This window comes from Mauremys mutica, chromosome 8 (assembly GCF_020497125.1).
Source record: "Mauremys mutica isolate MM-2020 ecotype Southern chromosome 8, ASM2049712v1, whole genome shotgun sequence".
In the NCBI taxonomy this organism is placed as follows: domain Eukaryota; kingdom Metazoa; phylum Chordata; order Testudines; family Geoemydidae; genus Mauremys; species Mauremys mutica.
The window spans coordinates 112039312-112058301 of record NC_059079.1 but is presented as its reverse complement, the minus strand read 5'-3'; the positions used below and the strand labels follow the sequence as shown (position 1 = coordinate 112058301).

At 43.8% G+C, this 18990-nt stretch overlaps 1 long non-coding RNA gene across 1 annotated transcript; it reads left to right on the top strand.

Moving 5' to 3' along the window:
* The first annotated feature begins 8230 nt into the window (after nt 1–8230).
* LOC123376682 lies at nt 8231–18200 on the top strand. Its single transcript, XR_006581892.1, has 3 exons — nt 8231–8367; nt 12324–12366; nt 18117–18200. It is a non-coding gene; the product is annotated as an uncharacterized LOC123376682 (long non-coding RNA).
* Nucleotides 18201–18990: the final 790 nt, after the last annotated feature.

Sequence of the window (18990 nt, the reverse complement as noted above, 5' to 3'; positions counted from 1 at the left end):
CGGAGCAAAAGGTCTGGTATGATCGACATGCCAAGGAGCGGTCCTTCAAGGTAGGAGACCAGGTCATGGTCTTGAAGGCGCAACAGGCCCATAAGATGGAAGCGTCCTGGGAAGGACCATACATGGTCCAGGAGCGCCTGGGAGCTGTTAACTACCTCATAACATTCCCTGATTCCTTTTTAAAGCCTAAAGTGTTTCATGTTAACTCTCTAAAGCCCTTTTATCCCAGAGAATTACAGGTCTGTCACTTTACAGTTCAGGAAGGAGATGACACCGAGTGGCCTGAAGGTGTCTACTACGAAGGTAAAAGAAATGGTGGTGTGGAAGAGGTGACCCTCTCCACAACCCTACAACGTCTACAGCGGCAACAGATCAAGGGACTGTGCACTGACTTCGACCCCTTGTTCTCAGCCATCCCAGGACGGACTGAGCAAACCTACCACTCCATTGACACAGGTAATGCTCACCCGATTAGAACACCACCCTACCGGGTGTCACCTCATGCCAAAGTTGCTATTAAACAGGAGATTGACAACATGTTGGAGATGGGTATCATCCGCCCTTCTACCAGTGCATGGGCATCTCCAGTGGTTCTGGTTCCCAAACCAGATTGGGAAATACGCTTTTGTGTGGACTACCGTAAGCTAAATGCTGTAACTCGTCCAGACAACTACCCAATGCCACGCACTGATGAGCTATTGGAAAAGTTGGGACGTGCCCAGTTCATCTCTACCATTGATTTAACCAAGGGATACTGGCAGGTACCACTAGATGAACCCGCCAGGGAAAAATCTGCCTTCATCACCCATGCAGGGGTGTATGAGTTTACTGTGCTTCCGTTCGGACTGCGGAATGCACCTGCCACCTTCCAAAGGCTGGTGGATGGTCTACTAGCAGGATTGGAAGACTGTGCAGTTGCATACCTCGATGATGTGGCCATTTTTTCTGATTCATGGCCCGAACACCTAGAACATTTGAAAATGGTTTTAGAGCGCATCAGGCAGGCAGGACTAACTGTTAAGGCCAAAAAGTGTCAAATAGGCCACAACAGAGTGACTTACCTAGGACACCAGGTGGGTCAAGGAACCATCAACCCCCTACAGGCCAAGGTGGAGGCTATCCAACAGTGGCCTGTCCCAAGGTCAAAGAAACAGGTCCAATCCTTCTTAGGTTTGGCCGGATATTACAGGCGATTTGTACCACACTACAGCCAAATCGCTGCCCCACTAACTGATCTGACCAGGAAAACCCAGCCAAATGCAGTTAAGTGGACTGATGAGTGTCAGAAAGCCTTTACCCAGCTTAAGGCAATGCTCATGTCGGACCCTGTATTAAGGGCCCCAGACTTTGACAAACCCTTCCTAGTCACCACCGATGCATCTGAACGTGGGGTAGGAGCGGTACTAATGCAGGAAGGACCGGATCACAACTTCCATCCTGTCGTGTTTCTCAGCAAGAAACTGTCTGAGAGGGAAAGCCACTGGTCCATCAGTGAAAAAGAATGTTACGCCATTGTGTATGCCTTGGAAAAGCTACGCCCATACGTTTGGGGCCGGCAGTTCCAGCTACAAACTGACCATGCTGCGCTAAAGTGGCTTCACACCAACAAGGGAAACAACAAGAAACTTCTCCGCTGGAGCTTAGCTCTCCAAGACTTTGACTTTGACATTCAACACATTTCAGGAGCTTCCAACAAAGTTGCTGATGCACTCTCTCGTGAAAGTTTCCCAGAATCAAGTGGCTAAAAACTGTTCTTAATATGTTTTCATGCTTAGTAGTCGATGTAATAGTGCATGTGTTTTCTTACTCTGGTTGTTTTACAGTTCTAGGAGGAAATCGCCGCCAGTGGATCCCACTGTGACGATTTGGGGGGCGTGTCATGAATAGTTAGTAAAGGGTTAAAGCATAGTACCTGGTGGGCATCTGACCTGAGGACCAATCAGGGAAGAGAATTTGAAACTCCTAGGAGGGAACTTTTCCCTCTGTTTGGGGGGGTCTTGGTCTTTGGCCGTTTGGAGTTCAAGAGACCAGACGAGTTAATCAAGTCCCTACAAGTTCCTCCTTTCTGAACTAATTTCTTCTAGTCAAGATAGTGAGTATTAGAAAGATACTTTGTGTCCTTATCTAATAATCCTATGTTTGCAATTCTGTGTGTTTGTTATTGATTATTCTTAATTCTGCTTGTACTGGTTGTACTGAGAAAGAGAGAGGATTCTCTCCAGAACTTAGCAAGGTTATACCCTATGAGTGCCCAGCTTGGATTCATAGAGATTCTATATTTTCTTTTGTTCCCTTAATAAATTCTTTTCTTTTCTTTGGACTTGGTTAATTCCTTCCCTTGGGGAAATTCAGGGGAAGGGGAGGGGGAAGTGGGCTGCTTCCCTGTGTGTAGAGATTCAAGGCGTTTGAATCCAGGCATCTCTGTCTTCAGAGCAAGCTGGAGAGAGGGGGGAGGGGGAAGGTTCCTCCTCTGTGAATTGATCTGTGTTCCCAAGGGGGGAAACAGGGGTGTCCCGGCCCACGGAATTGACCGGGTGGTGGCAGCCGAAGGGGAGACCTACCCTAGGATTTTGGGGTGGGGGAAGACATGCGGGTCCTCACTTTGAAACCGCCCAGTTTCAAGTGAGGGTAGACTCCTGACATACACATACCACCAAAAAGCCACAGGTGATCAGAGAACTCAACTCAGCCAGTACCTGAAAGCTGTCACAGGAATATTAGATACATGAAGATGTTACTGGACAGACTGCTTATACTGACTGGCACTAAGGGCAGTTAAAAACCTACACTTGGCCCGTGCCAGCTGATTTGGGCTCACAGGGCTCAGGCTAAGAGGCTGTTTAATTGCGGTGTAGATGGTCAGGCTTGAGCTGCCGTCTGAGTTTTGGGACCAGCCCACCTCCCAGGGTCCTAGAGTCTGGGCTCCAGACCAAGCCCAAATGTCTACACCGCATTTAAACAGCCCCTTAGCCTTAGCCCCCTGAACCCGAGTCAGCTGGCATAGGCCAGCCAGGGGTTTTTAATTGCAGGATAGACAGATCCTAAGTGTCCAATCAGCCAGTCTTTGAGGGGTGTTAGGAAGCAGCGTACCTTATGGGCAAGTTATTTCACTTCCCGGTTTCTTGCACTTTCCTCTGAAGCCTGCACTGGTATGGAAAGTCCTATGTTCCTATCAACTTTCAGCACAGGTGTCACAGCATGAAGGGGAAAACATACAGAAACATGAGGAGAGAGAGAATAAGAAAACGTATTGATTCGATGCGCTGGTGCCATGTGCCTTAACATTTTTACTGGTCTTACTGTACAGAAAGATAGGGTTGAATATGTTCCGACGGCATGTGAGCATGTCTGGTATGGGCATGATAAGATCTAATTGTAGTATTCATCTAAATGCCAATTAATTGTGAAAATGAGAGAAATACCATCATCTTCTTCGGTGTTTCCCTGATTCTGCTGTCTTCTGAATTGGGCTGCTCCCTGGATGCACAGTCTCCTGCCCCCCTTCAGCATTTAAACATCTGTAAAGTAATCAAGCTCTCAAACACACATGAGTGTGTGCACATTCTGCACTTCCACTTACTCAGATCAAATCCTCATCTAAGACTCAAAATATTCTGACTTCTAGGAAATAGACGACTTTCAAGAATATCTGTTTTGAATTACTGATAATGCCTTTAATACCCATATATACATTAATGGTGTAGCCTCATCTGGATACTATGTGCAGTACTGGGGTCACCTGCATCTCAAAATTATGCAGACTTAAGAGGAGGTTCAGAGAAGAGTGACAGGAATGATCAAGGTCTGAAAAGATTCTCATATGAAGAGAGATTGAAAAGATTGGTATTGTTCCCCTTAGAAAAGAGTTAAAGAAGAAGGGACATGTTAAATGTATATACAGTGGTCTAAAGAAGGTAGATCGCCGTCTCATAACATAAAAGCATGGGGACTTTCAATGAGATTACAGAAAGTGGAAAATTCAAAGCTGATGAAAGGAAACACTTTTTCACACACCATGTAATTAGACTGTGGAACTCATTGCTACAGGATGTCACTGAGGCGAAGAACTTAACAAGATTCAAAGAGGAATTGGACATTTATATGGTTATCAAGAATATCCAGAATTATAACAACACATTTTTTGAAGGGATAATAAACCTTGTGCTTCAAGGCTAAAAGCAACTATGGTTTGTTTAACATCGTTTCACTTAAAGTTGCATTTTTCAGGAACATAACTACTACGTTAAGTGAGGAGTTACTGTAATCCACCACTCCAAGAGGTGGTAGCTATCTCAAGGGAAGAATTCTTCTGTCAGCCTAGCACCGTGGGTTAGGTCGACCTAACTATATTTCACAGTCCTGAGGAAAGTAGGTAGGTCGGTAGGTCGATCTAATTTAAGTGTAGAAGGATTCTCTTTCTCACTAAGGGACCCTTCGTCCAACTTGCCCTGGATAACAAAACAGACAGCTGGAAATTAGGGCCTGATCCAGAGCCCACTGAAGTCAATGGGTGTCTTTCCATTGAGTTTAATGTGATTTGGATCACGCCTTTACCAATCATAACAGGAGGTTACCTACAGCAGTGTAAGCCTATCTCAGGTGTTTTAATATGGTCGTTTCAGTGGAAGAAAAATCTGTCTGCTGGTACTAATTGTAACAATCCTCTAGAATACACATTTCAGTCAGAGTCCTTGTTCTCATGCTCCCACCTAAATCTAGTCTGAACCACTATCAGATTCTGCCTCTGTCAAATATTTACTTGGATTGTTCTTAAGGTTTGGCATTAGATATGCTCAACTATACCATCTGCTACCATTTCTTTAAGTTTTGTTTTCCCTACAACAGCTTGTGATCTTGTTCTTTTATCAGCTCATTCAGCAGAGATGGGAAAATGAATCACTGATGTCATTTAATAGAACCATTAGTTTTCTCAGACTGGCAACCCCGGGTGTTGCCAAGCCCACTAACAGTAAGCAGATTTTGGCTTCTTTGTGTCTGTAATTGCCTATTCGGATCTATAAATTGCATGTTGCTTTTTTTGGTGCTTTTCAGGGGTCTGGCTTTTTTGTTTGTTTGTTTGTTGGGGTTTTTTTTAATTTCCTGCCAGAGAGTGAGATTGGCGCTTGGTTGCGCAATCTATCTTCTCTGTGCATTATTACACTGCTAAAAAAAAACTTAAAAGGCTGCTTGCAGTTGATTTTTTCCTTTCGCTTTCGGGTTACATCTTCTGCATGTGCGTTTGCTGGGCTGCTGGCTGCCTGCCCCCAGCACATTTCCCAGACCTGAAGAAGAGCACTGTGTAAGCACCAAAGCATGTCTCTCTCATCAACAAAACTTAGTCCACTAAAACCAACTTACTTAAACTGACTGAACGCTGGAAATTCCGTGCTGGCCTGAAAAGATGCCTTTAACTCACCCCCTCAAGTCCAAGTACCGCAGGTCATGTGGGACCATCTTCTTTCCTGGAGACTTTTCTCAGACAATTGCACCAATTGAAGTAGTTTCACCTTTTACTCTGGTTCTTTGATTTGTAGATTCACACTAAACCATTAACATTACATTAACACAGTTTTAATGACAAGGGTTTCTTATGTTCTTTTTAATTGTGTCTGTAACTTGAATAAAACCAAACCACTAAAAGTGTGCAGTACCAGAGATTTAAAAAAAAAAAAAAAGTTTAAAGTATAATATTTACCTTGCAGAACAGAACTATGTTGTCTGGTACATTTCTGTCTAAATGTGAAATATGGGCAGACATTTAAGGCAGATCAGATAAATCCATAGTTATGGACTGTTACAAAAGTGAGATTGGATTTGGTGGTTTGCAATCAGTAACCTGTGCCATAGCGGTCAGTGCATAGTAGGGCCTGATCCTGAACACTCTCAGTTCCCTTTGACTTTAGCAGAACCTGAGGACTCGGTTCTTAGAGACGTTTATCAATTGATAATACAGGTGCTGCACATGTTCAGGTCTCCTGCTGCCACTAATGTAGTTAGCTGCAAGTCTAGTCTCAGCTACATACAGAGTAAGAAGGGACCTGTCCAGATCAGGGCCGGCGCTTCCATTTAGGCGACCTAGGCAGTCATCTAGGGCACCAGGATTTGCGGGGGGCGGCATTTTGCCGGGAGGGCGGCAGGCGGCTCCGGTGGACCTCCCGCAGGCGTGCCTACAGAGGGTCTGCTGGTCCCGCGGCTCCGGTGGAGCATCTGCAGGCACGCCTGCGGCAGGTCCACCGGAACAGTGGGACTGGCAGTGAAATGGGTAGAGCCGGCCCTGCGCCTAGGGTGCCAAAAACCCTGGCGCCGCTCCTGGTCCAGATGAAGGTTAAAATCATGCTTGCCTCAATCATCTTTTAAGGCATTTGTTGGTAATTTGGTTTGCATGAGTAGTGACTCTTTTCGGGGACCCTGTGCTTAAGACTCCCCATAGGTGATATGTTGTATCAGGTATCCAACTCTGTTCTCAAGGGAAAAAATCTCCATCCATGCTCAGTAGGGAATAGGTACCCAACTCAGGCTCCAGTTATATCATTGGAACAGGGCTGGGTCGCATCACATTTACACAGATGAAGGTGTGTATTGAACATAAGGATGGAAATGGCCAATATGAGCAACTTGAACTTATTTTCCTGTCCAAAATGTGATGAAATGTAAACTCTTCTACCACGTAAAATCGAGTAAGAGGAATGCATGCCATTTTCAATGTAAAGTGTTATAAATGCCACAAGTTCCTGGTAGATGTTGGGAAACATTCTAATTAGGAGCAAAGCTGCTTCTCCCTCGTGTATTTTCTGTTGGGTTGTTGTTATTTTTTGTGTTGCTCATTGTTAATAAAGGACGAAAAGGACAGCATCAGAATCCGTATGAGATCTGCTCCCAAAGCCATTGTCTTATCTGCAACACTGGTAACCAAATGAGAAGGTTATATGAATGCAGGAGGGGGATAAGCAACAGGAGCCCAGGAACAGTTAAGAAACAAAGATCTGCTTGTCCTGCCAATACTCCTACTAAGAAAAAATGAAGGGAGTGGAAAAGCAGACCAGGGATGATGTAGAGGCTGACCTCTCTCTTAACAGAATGTTTTGCAGAGTTTTCCACAAGGCGTCATTCGTTTTATAAGCTGAGTCAAAGTAGAGGAAATCTCAGCTAGGAGTATGACTTGGTGGGTTCTGAGAAAAGAAGAGGCTTCCATCTACTATGATGCCACGTTTTGTTTTTTTAAAAATGTTGAGTTGTGTATCAGTCATGTTGCTTACAGGTTGCCTCAGAGACGGGTACACAGACTAGGGAAACAGGAGGCGAGGCCTTGTCTACACTACAGACTAAAACCTGTTGCTGGCAAAGGGTTAAAGCTTAGCTGGAACTGTGCTGAATGTGGCAGGTCTTTGTCTGCACTCAGAGCTGAACAGTGTTCAGCACTGGTTCGGTTGCAACCACTGTGAACCGCCGTCAGCAATGGTTCTGTTCTGTAGCATAGACAAGCCTTTATCAAGGGTCATGGAGAAGCAACTTCACCTCTTCATGGCTCAGTTACCGCCTCTGTTAAAGAACGGGGATCATGAGGCTTACTCACCCTTGATCTTTGGTTGAAGAGTGCTAAATATTACTATTCAGCGGCGGTGGGGAGCCTAAGGAAGTTGGGTGCCCCAATTCCAGGGAAATTCCCTGAACTCTCTCAAGCTCCTTTGAAAAATGCCAAAGTAACTTGTAAGGAAACTGGTCCTGGATTTGCCAGAGACCTAAAGGATTGGCGGGATTCTGGGTATGTGTGAATCACTTCACCGCTCATGAGCAATGCAGCCCATCCTGGTAAAACCTTTATAACAAAACCACACCATGTATTGCATCATTAAAAATATGTGTTGCCCACTTATTTTTTTTTGCCCCCTGTTGCTTGAGAGACCTGTCCCCTTCCAATTTTATACTACCCTGTTGATGGCTGGCACAGAGTGGCAGGCACTCTGGGCTGGTCTACACTGGGTGGGGGGGGTCGATCTAAGATATGCAACTTCAGCTATGCTATTCGCGTAGCTGAAGTCGAAGTATCTTAGTTCGACTTACCTGGCCGTCCTCATGGCGGCGAGTCGACTGCCGCAGCTCCCCTGTCGACGCTGCTTACTCTTCCTGCCAAGGTGGAGTATGGGCATCAATTCGTGGATCGATTTATCACGTCTAGATGAGACGTGATAAATTGATCCCCGATAGATTGATTACTACCCGCCAATCCGGCGGTTAGTATAGACGTACCCTCTTGAGAGATTATGGGCCTGTGTCTTATTAGCTACCTCCTAGCTAAAACTTACCAGTGAGGGATCAGGTGGTTATAAATCAGCAACTCGCTTTAGGTGGACAGAGAGCTACAGGAAGGTATGTGCAGGAGACCCAAGGACAGGGGTGGGAGCTACAGGAAGTGGGTTGATTCCTGTGGCCAACCCTGGAGAAGGGAAACTCCCAGACAAATGTCGTGTAGGAGGACTGGAAAAGAGCTGCCAGGAGTAGGCTCTGGCAGGAAGCCCTCTTCTGGTGGGTGGGGTATAGAGAGCACAACTTGTAGATAGCTCTCAGGCCAGTGTCCTGTAGGGTGAGACTGTGTAGGGAATAGCTAGCCCTGTAGAAAACCCAAGGTTAGGGGGAAGAAACAAGTGATGTGGAATTTGTGCAACCAGTTTTTATGTGGAAGAAATAAAGCTGAAGCCCTGAGAGAAAAAGGGGCCTGACCCAAGCTCTGGGTGTGGGGTCAATCCTTCCTGAATCATAGAATATCACGGTTGGAAGGGACCTCAGGAGGTCATCTAGTCCAACCCCCTGCTCAAAGCAGGACCAATCCCCAGACAGATTTTTGCCTCAGATCCCTAAATGGCCCCCTTTAGGATTGAACTCACAACCAACCCTGGGTTTAGCAGGCCAGTGCTCACTGGACTGGGCAATAGAGTTGCTACCCCTGAGGTACAAAACTCAGGACATCTGGGCTGATCCTGAGCCCATAAAACTGGACAGCTGGCAGCATGTACTGAGCACCCTTACAGATTCCTTGGACAACTACCTCAAAGGGACAACTGTGAGAAAACCTGGACATGTGGTAACCCTACTGGTCTGGGGAGAGAGGCCTGCAGCTTACAATGCTTCTCAAAATGGCTACAGGGTCATTCCTTTTCCGTCCAGCTGCCAAGCAGTTGTACCCCTAGTCCTTCTCCTTCCTCCGCCCCCATAATCGCACCATTGGGTTACTACAGTCTATTCTCAGTTAGGGCCCAGAAATGAAGTCCATTCCCTAAGGAGCCCAAGTACAAAAAATAATGTTTAATTTATTCAAAGCTACTAACCAGGATGCCGCAATTGACTGATAAAGCATCACGCTTCAGACTGGAGCCTGAACAGCACAGGTTAAAGTTTTCCACGGAGGCTTCCCATTTTTGTAGGGAGTTTAAAGACATACAATTTACCAGATCAGGAACATTGTAGGGAACATTGATCTAGTTCCAACTCTTCAGTGAACAAATTAACACCCCATCTCCCTCTCCCGGATGAATGTGTTAGCATGAACTGTAAAATGTAGTCAAAAGGAGCCAGCCTGTTGTTAGTTGTTGTTAATATCTACAGCCCAACAGCTTATGTGTGTCTCTCACATTTGGAAAGAGCTATAGTGAAAATCCTACGAGAAGATATTTTATTTTGAGAGCGTGTTTGACTTTTCTGCCCATTCACTGTTTCAATGGAGGGAGGGCTAAGAAGCTCTTTTACACTCCTCACTTTGAGAGTTCAGATCCATTTGCTTTGACTTCTTGTAGCTGAGCCAAAGGATTTAAAAAAAAAAAGGCTGAACATTTCCACAAATGAATTCCAGACTTCTGGACTGTAAATCCACCTGCATTTTCTCAAGGGTTGTCAACAACTGAGCACATCTGCATGGAGGGCAAAAAAATCCGAACACAGTCGTGTTTGTGTTTCTACACCCCATACACGGGGGATTTATATAACAATATGTTAGAGCAATTAAGGAGCATCTCAAGTGAACTAGATTCATGGCAAAGTTTTACAGCTACCTTACAACATCTGACACTGCTACTATGGTTCCACTGTACACATAGACCCTTCCATGTGACATATCTCTATTGATTTTACAAATTTCAAATAAATTAAAAAGCTAGTGGATGACAAAGCATACTTAGTAGGGTTTGTATCATCTAGTCCAATGGGATATAAACTAGACAGCATCCTGTAATGATGTTAATAGGTCAGATTCCTCACAGGGCTTGTCTAGGCAGCAAGTTCCGGTATGGAAAGCCAGGGTGTGAACCTAGAGTGCACCAAATTGCTGCAGGGTAACTGTAGCACAGCACAAGTCCTGGCTTGTTAGTAAGAGGAGGCCCTAAGATATAAACCTTGGTATCAGAGGCCTGGTATGAGGCCTGAGGCCTAAACTAAAGTAATGGTCAAGACTTTGCTAACATAAAGCAAAGTTAAGTTGTGAGCCAGAGGCAGGCCCTGCTCACAGAAGCAAGGAAAGGGCTGATGCTGCAAGAAGATACGTACCTAAAAGGTACTGAACACTAGATATCAGAACATTCGCATACTTGCACATTCCACACAGATAACAAAGAACAGGCTGGCCCATCCCAATGACAGGGGCAAAAGGGTAATATGATGGATAGAGTTGTTTTGATCGAACCAACATGTACAAGGTGAGAGGCAGCACCTTAATACGTAGAGGGGTTGTACCGTGCTACGTAGAAAGGTTGCACCTCAATACGTCAGGTGTGATGTGTAACTTGTTTGTATCTGTGTATAAGAATGCATCCCTGGGGTGGTGTCTTTGTCCGGCCGAGGGGGCAGTGGAAAGTCCTGCCACTGACTGAGCCGGGTCCATTGCCAAGAGGCACTTTCTCATAGTATGCCCGGTAGACTAAGTAATCTATGGGGAACTGCCATTGTGTCCGAGGTCGCAATAAACCTAGTCGACGTGACTTTACATCTTACTGGACTCTGTGGTTATTGGGGGTTCTCGTCGGGTCTGCTGTGTCAGCTATCTGCGCAGAGTTGGGGCAGCACACAGAGGGAACTCACGCACACAGCTGAGTGATAACAACAAGGAGAAAGCAGAGCACCACACCGGTACCACTCTGACAACAGCTTGATGTACTACTGGAACTTGCTGCATAGACAAGATATTAGTTACACCTGTGCACCAGTACAGGTGTTGAGGGGGTTGCACAGGCCTAGTGACTTTATATTTTGATGGTACACAAAGGATCCAGAAGCACTCCAGAAATATTTCAAATTATAAATAGAGTTATAAGTGGCAACCAATTAACAGCACACAAACCCCTTCCCATTATTGAACTGTTTAGAGGCCACACGTACACAAGTATTCCCGAAGGTGTCAGTAGGACTATTTGTGTGAATAAGGCAAACAGGGTGTGGCCCCAGGACAAGACATGAGGAATGCTATGTTCACTTGAATCTTATTTGACCAGAGAACCTGGATTAAAACCCTTATTCGTTTGAAAAATGCTCTGGGCTCTTTAACAACTGCAAGAGGATCAGGACCTCTGTTTTATGTCTCCTCTGAAAGGCACCGGCTCCTGCAGGATAGTGTTCCTGACAGCCTACTGGGTCATTAGTTCAAATTCTTCCCTCGGAGTCAGTATGCCATCCTTATGATGTGATAGTGCAGACCTGCGCTTGTAACAGCCTTCAGTGTCCCTCCACTCCACTATTCTATACCTAGCTACTAGTGATCAAATTTTTCAGCCTGACAATCTTAGTCAGAATGGGGCAAGGCGTTTACTGTTTTTGCCTCTGCTATTGTTCCTGTAAAATGACTTCTGAATAAAACTTCTGTGTATATAGGAAGCTTTACTGGCAAGGAAAAGAGCTAGAGCAAGAGCTTCTCCTTAAATGGAAAAACATTTAGGGGGAAAAGGTGCAAAGTGTCTACATTTCCTGGGTTCCAGTTCCCCACTAACTTCCCTGGAAGTGATAGATTTAAGGGCTTACAAATGTTTTCTTTAAACAGCATATGGGAAATACTCAGGCTTTTACAGAAACATGGCTTTGTACTCACCAGCATCTCTCTTTTGAATGAAGTGGAGCAGCCTTAAAGTCAGATTTGCTCTCATTGATAGCTGTTCCCGAACGAATCTTTCTTGCCCACACAAAGACAAAGTCACATGTATATAGTTCTCATTTAGCTGTAGGAAAATGCTTGTTGTTCAAGTAAGTTCACCTACCATGCAATCCAGATTTAACCTATCCTTATTTACCACTCCAGTCTTTGGGTCATTTGCAAACTTCATCAGCAGGGATTTTATATTTTCTTCCAGATTATTGATAAAAATGGGCAGAAAACTGGTCCCTGTGGCATAGGTAAGCAATTGTAGTAACAGTGTTTTAGAGCTTTCCACTGGTGGTACATTTTGGGTAGAGGGTCTGTTGGGAATGGAATCCTATTCATATGTAGTCTAATGTGCACTTCCAATGGTCAGTACTAATGTATCTCTACTCCATATGGAGTAAAGAACAAAGTACAATTACTACATTTCTCAGCTTGACACTGCTCTGATCCCAAGAGTATAAACCATCATCTTCCCATTTGCTATTTGAATTGGTTTTAGAGAATTTGGCACAAATTAAGTATATGATGCTATACATGCATGGCATGATCCAGGTTTCCATCTGTCTGTAATACATGCGTCATATGCATCACACTCGTATGGAAATCTACAGTTAAGGCTTTTGGAATGGGTCAAGCTGAATTTAGCTGGAGCGAAGAATTCATGTGGATTTTTAGTTCCTGAGCCTATTTTAGAATTCAAGACTATATTGAGGACCATACTGGCAAACTACTTCTATAAAATATTGAAAATATGACTTTTGAATTCATGTCCAATAATGCACCTTATCCTCAGTGAGTAAGGTGACTTAGAGAAGTAACTACAGCTTAATTTCTAGACTGATACCCTTATACTGAATGTGGGCTGTCAGAGTCAGACTACTGTTTACAAGTAGTGAGTAGCTAATCCAGTTTCATTCGTTTTTACTCCACTTCACTTTCTAGGTCTTATGCACTAGCACAATGCTGTGATGTTTGGTTACTTACAAACAAACTGTTTTCACAATTTTTTTTAATTTCGTAAAAACATGTTATTAATGCACATGTTAATAATAATGCATGTTAATAATTTTTGTAAAGCTCTTCCCCTAAATTTTGGGACTAAACTAGAGCACCCGTCTTTCTCTGTCACAGAGTTTGATAAACTACAATGGCTATTCATTTGGTCTATTATTATTATTACTATTAGGTATCTTTTTATATTTTCTACAAATCTAAATAAATTAAAACACTTTCTAGGTACTTATATGGCCTTCATCACCATAGCATCTGAGCACTTCACAGCAATGAATTAGTTTTATTCTCACAACACCCCAGTGACATACAGAAGCATTATTCCCATTTTACAGATAGGGAAACCGAGGCACGAGGTAGCTTAAGTGGCTTGCCCAAGGCCACCCAGGAAGTCTGTGGCTGAGCTGAGAAATGAACTTGGATCTCTCAAGTCCCCATCTAATGCCCTACTCACTACATCATTCTTTCTGAAGAAGTTCTAATGTTTAACACTTGAAAAATACAAATTAACTTAAGCGACCAAAAACTAATGTGTCCCAAGCCACAAACCAGAAAAGGGAGAAAAACCTCAACATACACACTCCAGGAAAGCCCACATAAAATTCCCTAGTCTTCAGCTTCTCCTTCCTCTCACACACTCAGCCACTCTTTCCTCTATAGAAGCTTGGGAAGAGAGAGAGAAGCTTTGTCAAGCACTTTGTACACAAAATCTATTCTAAACACATACGTTTAATACCAAAAGCCAGCCCCGTATTTCAAGTGAAGAGGAGTTTTGAGAACACCTCACTAATAACTGGATTATTATAGGCTACCTGAATGTATGTTTTTCAGACAGGTTGGGAAAACTAGAGCAGTTCCAAGAGACAAATGTGATACAGAAGGAAGAGTTTCAGAGTGCTGCTCCTTCAAATGAGTAACACTTTTATAACCTTCCATGAAACATTAAAAACATTATTCAGGTTATTTTACAAACTGAAAAAAATCTAGGAAAATAAAAGTAAGTTATTCCTTCTCCTCTTCTCAATGATATGAAATGAAACTATAGTTTTACGCTGAACCTTTATGTTGTTCATCCTTGACTTGAACATTAAAGCTGTGAAACAAAATAAGATTTCACCACTGCCTTTTACCTTCTGTAGTCAATACACCTGTGCAAAGCAAACAGTTACCCAGTCACAGAGATAAGTGACCACACCACTTGCAAGGCTGTGGAGAATATGGCTCTTTGAATACAATTAAGCTTTGCCCAAATAGGAACAGAACATTAGCCAAATAAACTGGAATCTACATGGTCTCTAGAGACCAAGAGCAACTGAGGTAATTTATCGTCTGAGCTTACTCTTAGAGTAACCTTTTAAAAATAGGGCATAAGTGATTTAGGAGCCTAAGTTCCATTTTTTAAAATGACTTAGGCCTGACCTACACTAGAAAATTAAGTCAGTTTAACTATGTCACTCAGGGGTGTAAAAATTCCTTTACCCTTGAGTGGCGTAGTTAAGCCTATCTACCCCCCAGTGTAGACAGCACTAGGTTACCAGAAGAATTCTTCTGTTGACCTAGCTACTGCCTCTCAGAGAGAGGGATAACCTGCACTGATGGGAGAACCCCTCCAGTCGGCATAGGTAGTCTACCCTGAAGTGCTGCAGCAGTGCCACAGTAGCATTTTGAGTGTAGACAACCCCTTAGACTCCTAGGATGAGACTTTAGGCCCCTAGGAGTTTAAGGGTATGGCTACACTGGCGATTTGCAGCGCTGGAAAGCCTCCACCAGCGCTGCAATTAGTAAGTGGCCACACCTGCAGGGCACTTCCAGCGCTGCAACTCCCTGGCTGCAGCGCTGGCCGTACACCTCACTCGGCATGGGGAATAAGGATTCCAGCGCTGGTGCTGCAGCGCTGGTCATCAAGTGTGGCCACACACCAGCGCTGTGATTGGCCTCCAGGGTATAAGGTGTATCCCAGAATGCTTTTATAAATTACTCTCTTTGTTTTGTTATGCAGCCTCTCTTTGTTTTGTTGTGAACGAGCTCCGATCGGAGCTCTGAACAAACAGTGCTCCTGTTTGCTGTGATCATCTGTACCTGGCTGTAAACAATCAAATGAGAGGCAGGCAGGGAGAGTGAATGAAACAGAACGGAGGAGCTCCGTTGAACTGCTTATCTAAAAAAACAAACACTGATCACAGCAAACAGGAGCTATCTGTACCTGGCTGTGAACGATCAAATGAGAGGCAGGGGAAACAGCGTTGGATGCAGGGTTCGCAAACATTTTGTGATTTTTCCAATCTCTCTCTTCCCCGCTCCCTGTCACAGTACACCGCGGGGAGTCCGTGTTGGAGGCAGGCTGTTTGCAATTAAGAGTTAAGACTAAGGGGTCAGAAACATGTTCTGATTTTTCAATGCAGGAAGCTAAACACACAGTGTTGGCTCCAAAAATCCCCTCTCTCTTTCCCCCCGCTCCCTGTCACACTAGACCCCACTCCACCCCCCTCTTTTGAAAAGCATGTTGTGGCCACTTGAACGCTGGGATAGCTGCCCATAATGCATCACTCCCAACAGCGCTGCAAATACTGCAAATGTGGCCACACACCAGCACTGGCCCTGCACAGCTGGATGACCAGCGCTGCAAACCGTAAGTGTAGCCATACCCTTAGACACACTGTCAAACGTGATGTAGGCACTAAAGTCAAGTAGGCCCTTTTGGAACTATGACTCTATGTGAAATATGGCTTAATCTGAATAGTTTATTTGGAAATGGAAGAGGTAGACCACATCACACTCAATTATATTGGACATCTTGTGGTTCTCCATTATGCTCAGTAGTCCATAACCACGCCAGGTTATCCCTTTTTACCCCCACTTGGAGGAAAAAAACACCCCTCCCCGCAAAGCCTCTGGCTTAAAGTGGATGAGAATGGATTTCAAGTCCCCTTTCCCCTCTCCTACACAGAGCTGATGAACTCTTCATATCAGCTATGAAATTGCTGGGTTCTTTTTAATGGTAGGATAATTAGCTGCAAATAAACTATCCATCAGCTTTAGCCCTCTGTCCCCCATTGTTTGCGAATCATTCACAAAGCTATCTTGATTGCTATGAACATATTCATTATTTCAGCCTATGGATTTGCAAACAGTCCATTTCCACTATGTGCTATTCAGCATTCATGGTACGTAGTGTCACTGCTGCAGCGCTGCTGCCTGAATATTACTGCCTGTTGCCCAACTATTAGGACAAGAGAACAATGAACAATGAACATATGATGCACTTTTCTGGTCTGAGTTTTCCCAATGAATAATAATTATCTGTGCTACTTTGGGCATTCACAAACAAATGCCAACATCCAGCTACTTGACGAGAGAATTGTATGATCCTAATTAATAAGAGCTGAGTGAATGAACCATGTTTATTTGAGATTCACTTTTTGCATATGCTCAAATAAATGTGTTAGTCTCTAAGGTGCCACAAGTACTCCTGTTCTTTTTGCAGATACAGACTAACACGGCTGCTACTCTGAAAATGGACTTTTTGCATTATTCATCCAACACTAATCATATATCTGTAAGTGTGTGTCGCTTATTAGGCTTTTCTGGTCTAGATAAAATTTATTTTGATTAAGGAAAAGAAACAACTTGGTCAATTTTATCCAGCAGCTGTTCACTCTTGAAAGGGAGATAAATCCTCAGAACTTTTGCCAAATCATTTTGCAATGACGTATACTCATTTACTGTAAAATCCCTTTCTAGTTTTCCCACAAAATGGTACATCAGAAGTAACATACACTATACAGGGAGCCTAAACAGGTAAAGTGCATTCAGGGAAAGATTTAAATTGTCAACCCCATAGATTTTAGTCATCCAAGTATAAAACTTTCCAAGAGAATGTCACAGCATGTGCATTATGTTCATCGGTGCCCCCAGTGGTTAGCAGCAGGATGACTGCTGTGCTTCTAGGGAATATAAGAAAAGTTGTTCATGATAGGGATCAATAAATATCCATGGACGTGCAAAGATGAACCTGATTTTATAATATTAAAAACCCTCAAAACTCTGTTCTGAAACACAATCCCACAAATGTTTCTAGCTTCTCTTGAAGCTTCTCTGCAAACTATTCTGAACAAGCTTCGAGTGGCCTGTCCAGTGCACCCTAAAACAATCAAATCAAGCTAATTTATCAAGGGGCATGCCTTAATTAATATATCAAGCCTGCTCGCTGCTTAGGAATTCCTAAGGCAGAGCCATCTCACAGGGTTGTTGTGTGGATAAATACACTAAAGATAACGAGGTGCTCAGATACTCTGGTGATGGAGGCCATATAAGAACATAGATTCTTAGAACTTAGATTCATATAAGAACTCCAGATTCTGACATACTATGTAATCTTGGCTAAATCAGAGGCCATCATCATAAAATGAGCTCTGGGCCCAATTAATGGAAGCCTGCCCACATGGCACTTATTGTAGGATTGGGGCCTTAGCCTCTGTTTGCAATCAATGTATCCAGCTATAAAGTGGAGGTAACACTCATCTCACTCATAAGGGTGTTGTAAACATTCATTTTTGTTTATAAAGTTCTTTGAGGGCCTTGAATGAAAGTTGTCACTTTGCATGGTCAGGCTAGGGGTATCTCCTTAAACATTCTTTTTACAGAAAGGACTGAAAGCAAGAAGTAAAACAGTCTAATTATTTTCTAGCTACTCACTCCCCAGGCACACAGACATCTGACTCAGAGATTGTCTGTGAGATGGGATCACCATAAGTCTCAGTAACAGATAGAACTGAGCTAACACAGATGGAAGTAGCAGTGAGGAGGGAAGTACTATTTGGAAATGATAGCTGTGAAACCCTGTACCAGAGACATTACAACTTGTCTGTCTTGCATAATATTGGAGGTCTCTATGCAAAAGTCAGCTCAGCAATAACCAGAAAGAGACAAAATGCCTACAGAAATATGAAAGACCAGCCCATGACTATTAACCAATCGGTTTCCATTGCAGATTCAGCAAATCTGGACCGATGAGTATGTTTCACAAGGCTGGAGAGAATCCATCCAGCTACAGGAAGAAGGCAATAAAACTAAGACCCACAAAAGCATACAATCTCTCTCCTCAGTATTTCCTGGTAAATACTTGCAGTAGTGCTGTTAAATTGTTTCTGGATTCTGAATGCAGGAAGAGTGCATCGGAATCAAGCTGGCTGCCCCAAGAGAATGGGGTGCACAGATTACATTTTCCTGACTGTTAGGGAGCATTGACTTGGTGTTATGCTTTCTGGATCTAGGGTTCAGCATAGGGATGCATGGTTTATCTTTTGAGTACTTCTATCATCAGGTACTTGAACCTTGCATGAAGGTGGAGTGTAATTCTTGCTGCATCATGCTGGCAGGTGGATTCAGTTAGCTCAAACCAGAATATAAAATAGGCTCAATCCCCTCTCAGGGCAGGGAAGGACCTGCAGTGAAACCCAGTTTAGGAAGAAACTTAAGGCTAAAGTTTATGTTTTGTTATTGGTGTTACCGAGCTGCACAGCAGAATGGAGTAGGCGTGTGTATGTTCTGTATGGAGTGGAGTGAGAACTCCACCTACCGGCACTGTCCTTATGACTCTTGAGCAGGGACAGACATTCTGGCCTGAGCTTACCAAAGTGACTAGTAATTTTTGGGTGTCTCCATTTTTAGGTGCTCAACTTGAATTGCCTTAATGGTGCCTGAGTCTCAGAAGCGCTGGACACTCACCCTCTGAAAGTCAGGCCCCTTTAACATGTCTAAAGTAGGACCTCAAAGATCGCTAGATGTCACCACTGATTTTGCAGCAGGTCTTTATGGTATTATCTTGAGCATCCCATTTGTTACATGGAGTAGGATAGGATATC